The sequence below is a fragment of the Heliangelus exortis genome, chromosome 4 (genome assembly GCF_036169615.1).
Source record: "Heliangelus exortis chromosome 4, bHelExo1.hap1, whole genome shotgun sequence".
Lineage (NCBI taxonomy): Eukaryota > Metazoa > Chordata > Aves > Apodiformes > Trochilidae > Heliangelus > Heliangelus exortis.
In genome coordinates this window covers 9,027,298-9,033,998 of record NC_092425.1, presented here as the reverse complement: position 1 = coordinate 9,033,998, position 6,701 = coordinate 9,027,298, and positions in this window count along the sequence as shown.

The window sequence follows — 6,701 nt, the reverse complement described above, 5'->3', positions numbered from 1 at the left end:
CAGATTTCAAAAGGGTCTCCAGAGGAAACACACTTGACTTACGAACCTCCAGTTTAACAGCATTATCCTCACATGTCACTACATATTACTGTGTTAAAGTAATATTTGGGGTCCCTTTGCACTAGGGAGTGAACAGCCATGAAACAGACCATGACATTTTCCCCAGCAACCTCGTAACTTGCAAGAGAAGAAGCAGCGATTAAAGAGAGAAAACAGATGGGTGATTTATCAACACGTTAAATGCTTTTCTCCCAAAGTGCACTCCTCTAGCAGCCAATTCTCCTCTTTCAGATGTACCCACCCTCCTGAGGGAGCATGGGATTTCTCTTTCATTTCCTCTAGACTGCCTTGCATTAGCCAGCTAACATCCTCCTAGAGCTGCCTTGCCATCAAGATGCTCCAGGCTAACACTTCTGCTAATGCTCATCTGTTCAGGGCCATATTCAAACTCAGGGAAATTCCCTTTATTTAAGCAGCACAGCTTCTCTCTTCATGAAAGTGAGACAGACTTCCCTGCTTTAACATGATGCTTTACATTAAGAGCTTGTTCATGGTCACCCAGGAGACAGTGTCCCACTGGCAGGCAGGGCTTCAGAAATACCACGCTGTTCCTAGGAGCAGAAGGACAACCCCACATACTGCTTGCCAAAAAATCCAGTGTGTAACTAGGCAGTGCCAGGGTTCCTGGGTAGGGTGCTTCTATTATCACACTCAGTCAAGTGGAATTGGCACAGTAACAAGCCTTTGAGCCCCTGAAACAGCACCAAACACAGCACCAGAATAAATCTGATTCTCAGTTGATGTGGCTGTATCACCAGGAACACCTAGTCCAGAAGTGTAGTAGCAACAATACACCTTCCTCAGTGTGCTGTATTTCACTGTAAGGGACCAAAAGATGCTGGTAGCAAAGTGCTGTGGTGAAGATAAGCCACAGATGGATTTGTAGAGTTATGTGGTTTTACAGCTGCAAAACTCTGCTAATGGAGGCTTGGCCTGTTAGTTTTCAGACTAGAATTTGGCAGCTTTCCAACACTTTAGCTAGCATTTGTATTAAATGCCTGAAAAATGCAAACCTTGAACATGGAATAATCTCCCCCCAGTGAAGACCATTACTACAGTAGTAGCATTTTGTAGTACTTAATAGTATGCCTATACATATGGGTGCACACAAACCTCCAATCTATTAAAAAGACATATTTATGTATACTTTTATGTATCCAGTGTGACCCAGGAGGGTGCCCTTGTGAAAATAAAATAAAATCTACATAAAATGTATGAAATCTGAAAAAAATAAGAGGACAAATCCTTTCCTCAAGCATTTTCCAAATAGCAGGGCTCCATCAAGTGCAGTCAAGAGTAAAGCTAGATTATAAAATGCAGGCACTCAAAAGCTCCTGCCCATGAAAGGCATCAATACAGGAGATCTGTCCCTTCAATGCTCAGCAGCTGCCTTCTGCACAGATTGTAACAGACTGGAATTATCACCATATTTGAATTTGCTGAGTAAATACTGAGGATGAAAAAGAAAATTGAAGGCTTTGAATTCACTTTATTTCACACCTAAGAAGATCCAGTTATTCAAATGAACCAGATCACATTCTTGCTGCAAGCCAGGAGGGAACTCAATTTCCGAGTGGGGGGGGGGGGACTGGATAAATAGGGAGAGCTCTGTTTCATGTGTTTTGTAGGAGCTGTCATCCCCTTTTCCTTGCCAATGAATGTTGCCACTCACTCAGTGGACTGAGATAACAGATTTCACTTCTTTTTGGCCTTATTATGTAGCATTTGTAAATTACTGTCCTTTACTTATTTTCACTATTAATGGATTTTTCCCCAAGCAGCACTGTTTTGTCTTCTTGCTAAGGCTGTTCCTTGTAAGATTTTTCTAGCTTTGGGCAGTGGGCAACCTAACCAATTCAGCAGGATGCTATCTTATAAAATGATAAAATTACATGACCATCTTTGATATTTTTGCAAGGCTTTGCAGAATTTAATGCCTAAAATTCACATGAATAAAACTTCTGATCAAACAACAGAAGTTCTGTGAGCATTGCACAATTCCCTTTTCTGTGCAGGAGACTGACAAAATCAGCTTTCATCCTTCATTTTGTATCTATTTCACTGGAACACTCCTCTGTCAATTGCTTTTGTTTTCTTGGTACACGGGACTTCATAGGGCAGAAAAAAGGGGAATTTAATGTAAATAAGCCAAGTCTCCTCAAACAGCAAGGGAATTCTGCCTCACAGAGAGCAAAGGAGCCCTCAATTTACTCAGCTCCTTGAGGTATCTGTCCCTGGAAGCACTGTAAAACCCTGGGCTGTTTCCTATCATGAGCCTCTGACACCAGAATCACTGCCCAGGGGAGGAAGGTGGGGTGAATGACAGCCAATTCTTAGCTTCTGTTTACTTCTCCAAACTTTTCCTCTGCCTTCCTGAAGGAGCCACCTGCCTCTGCCTCAGCATTCCTGGGAAGTGCTTTGCTGTGTCTTCAGAGAGAGTGGCAGTAGGAGCATCCCAAGGAGGAGACAAGCTGTGGCCCATCTTCTTTTAAGAGGGAGGCTCAAAGATTGCATCCCAGCTCTCCAGGTACATTGGCAGCTTCATCACAAGGTACCAGACACAGTGGCTGGAATAATATTAACCCTTGGCAATAGGGACCCTTGGAAAATTTAGCAGATTAGTGGAGAAAAAGAAACCCATGTAGGAGTAGTGAGTAGAGAGGAAAAGAAAAGAAGCTGGCAAAGCCCAGCAGTTCACTTTTCATAACAACATTCTCCTTGCTCGGTCTCAATAATCAGAAATGCATGGGTGCTCTTGCCTCTTGTGAAGAGATCTCCTATGCAGAAGAAAAAAACCTACTCCTTAATATCAGACGTTCACCTTTTCCACAGAAATATGCCCTGTAGATATATCAGATGCTGATAGACTCTGACCTATTCAGAGATGCATATATTAGTAAAAAATGCTGAAAATCAACTTTTATGCCTCCAGTGAAGGAAGAATTTTCAAAGCATTTCTTCCAACATGGAAGAAATCTCATTTGACCTAGATTCCTACCATGTTTGTTACCTCCTGGCTGTCTCATCTGAGGTTCCACCTGCTGCTTCTCCATCTGCCAGCCTTTTTTAGATCAGAGGAACCTTCTGAGTTACACATTAAATGTCAGGCAAGCTTGAGAAAAGTTGTTTATGTCTGCACCTAAACAGATGATATTCTTCATTAAAAATGCAGCATGGAGGTACTAAAGACTAAGATCCCATTTGCTTTTGGTTACCATAACTCAAGAGCAAACCTGCTTATGTGAAAACTGATGCTAATTGTTCAGGCCTGCATATATCCAACCATAATGATGAGACTGTCAAGACCATTATTAATGTGTTTTCCAGAAATACGGAAAGCCTCAAACTGGAGGCCAAGAAGTATCAGATAATTCAGTCAAAATCACTGGAAGCCTTGTGTGGACTGAAATAAAACTCCAAACCTGTGCCAGGGAATCATCAATCTTCTCCCACTTACCTCCTAAGCTATCCCCAGAGCAGAACACAAAGATTTAAGTTGCATTACTCTGTCATTAAATATCAATCACCTGAGGGAGTCATTACCTCTAAGGCTTCAATGCCTAAGGGCAACTACTCCATTCAAAGCCAACATTTAAGGTCTGCTGTACCATCCCCTGTTTACAGTGTGGTATTTTGCCAGTGTATCAGATCACAGTGCTGGTGAGAAACCATGGTGAGAACTTAGCTGTGGGATTTTACAGTAATATTTGGTTTTCTGCTACTTTTACTGTTCTTCTATATTCTGCAGAGAGACCTTGATCATCTGACCTCTGCTGTCTCTGAGTCCTGTGCAGACTTAAGAGAGGCACCAGGAATCATCCACACCCACACAAGTCAAGGAAATGACTCTTTCAGCAAGTTAGGGATCAGAACTTTGGAGCATCACCTCCACTGCACACCATCTGACAAAAAAGTACCATACAGCCACTGCCTAAATACAAGGGTTTCAGATGCTACTTTCTCCATAAGAAGCATATAGAAGTATAGAACTGGAAACACCATGTCAGCATGGACTGCCACATGGCATCTGTATGAGACCAAATGTAACCGGAAGCTATGGGCACCCTAAAACACCCATATGAAGCCAGCAGAAATCTTACCACTTGTTTCAGTGAACTTTGGATCAAATCTAAGTAGTCCTAAGACTTTATGAACATGCATAGGTAGCCATTCTGTACCTGGTTTCCATTGTGCTTCTGGAAGACTTCCAGCCATTAAATGGCCAGCCTGAATTTGAGTCTCCTGGCTCCTGGAGGCAGAGGTCTCCAGTCTGGAGTTTGCTGGAGCTGATTGACCCACTGTCCATGTCAGATGCTTTCATATGAGAATCACTGAGCCTGGACTGCTCATGCTACAAAAGCCAGAATAAGTAAAATATGTGCTTCCTGAAGATTCATAGATTCATAGAATTGGCTGGGTTGGAAGGGACCTCAGAGATCATCAAGTCCAACCCTTGATCCACTCCCGCTGCAGTTCCCAGCCCATGGCACTGAGTGCCACATCCAGTCTCTTTTTAAATATCTCCAGGGATGGAGAATCCACCACTTCCCTGGGCAGCCCATTCCAATGTCTGATCACCCTCTCAGGAAAGAAATTCTTTCTAATGTCCAACCTAAACCTCCCCTGGCACAACTTGAGACCTTTTGTGCCCTCTTGTCTTGCTGAGAGTTGCCTGGGAAAAGAGCCCAACCCCCCCGTGGCTCCAACCTCCTTTCAGGGAGTTGTAGAGAGTGATGAGGTCTCCCCTGAGCCTCCTCTTCTCCAGGCTGAACACCCCCAGCTCCCTCAGCCTCTCATAGGATCTGTGCTGGATCCCTTCACCAGCCCAGCTGCCTCCTTTGGACCTGCTCCAGGACCCAGGCATGCCACTCTTCCTCAAGTGTAGGACATTGTAATTGTCTTTGTCTACAACTGTGTTGAGGAAAAGAAGGAAAATCCTGGGGTGACAGGTGGGTTCTTCTTGCCTTATCCCTCACATACAGTGACTTCAAAGTCATTATGCCAGAGGCATGTGACATTAATACTTAATAACACTATGATTTATAGTAATAAAAGCATTATTACAGTGTGCCTAATTAGTAACCATAATAAGACCAATAAAAGCTGTTGAAATAGAACAAAAAAAGCAACATATATTATTTTTCCCTGAAGGACAGGGACCAATTATTAACTTATAATTTGAGGACAGAAGATTGCTTTCAGTTTGACTTGAAATCCTGACTCTTAAGGAAAAAGAAGGCTCTGAGGTACATTCCTCTCCGGCAGCCACTGCTTAAGGAAATATTATCACAACAATAGAAGCATTTTTTAATACCCAGGGCAGACACTTAAAAAAAAATCTGAATACAGCAGTATCTGTTCAGTTCAGGTGCAGCATACAACACAATTCTGTCGTTTGCAATCCACGCATCAGTATTCATCTTAACTGCAGGAAATAAAGCAAAATGGCATTTAGTTTACCTGGAAAGGATGGTCAGACAGCCTTTAAGGAATCTAATTAAAATGCAGCTTGTTACCAGAGCAGTGCATCACACTGTGCTGCCATAGTAACCAGGGGTCCCATGGACTTTCGGGGCCATCTGAGGGCATGCCTGCAAGAGGGATGAGAACCACAACCACTGCCTATGGTACATTTTGAATGACCTGAAAGCTCTGAATGATTTGCTGATGTCAGGCTATAAAAGAAAATAATTAACTCCTACATGCTCAGACAATGGGCCAGTCTCAGGAGTCAATTTATTTTTATTACTGGTTTTTATGACATACTGCTCCTCACAGATTATTTAAGACTTGCATGACTTATTTACAACATGTGAGCAGCAAAGCAGTTTCATGTGATTCCTTAATAGAGGATCAGTAGAGCTATCAAGATCTAAGGGCTGTGGGAGAGAAGATGAACATCAGAAATATGTGTTCTACTTAGGCTGCTATTTCCAGTGCCATTTCCTGGAATATCAGGCAACTGATTGCTCTTAGTAGTTGCTTTTAGTGGATGAGTCCCTGCTCAGTGGTGGGAAAAGTCACACTAAAGTAATGGGCTTTTCTTTCCAATTCCTACTACAGGACCAGAAAGATCCTTAAAAATTATTAATAATTATAAAAGCAGTATTTTACATTGTACCCTGTCCTGACACAAAAGATTTTCCAGGGACACAGAAGATTTTCCATGGAGGCATTAAGATGAGCTTAAAGAATAGAGATGTCCAGGTCAAAAGATTCTTTTGAAACAACACCTGTGAAGGAGACTGCCAATTGTTAGTGGGTTATAATGAAAGATTTCTGCAAAAAAGTGCAACACTTTATGGTCCACTAAGCAATGTGAAAATACTCCTCAGTAGTACATTTTCCAATTGGTTTTGAAAAAGAGCTTCATAACAATTCTTCTGAAACAAAATAATTTCCTTAGAAATATGGGATTGGGACTGGGGGATGACATGGGAAATTGAAGCACTGGTTTTCTGAGCATCATGAATCCAGTATCTTAACGTGGTTTTGGCTGCTCCATACTCCTACAGCATCAGCTCCCACTCTCTCCAGAAGGGATGGGTACATACCTGGAGAGATCTCCTCCAGGCTGGGCACACAAATACCAGGAAGGTTGCAGAAAGACAGACAGGAGCCCAGTTCAAGCACAAGTTGAG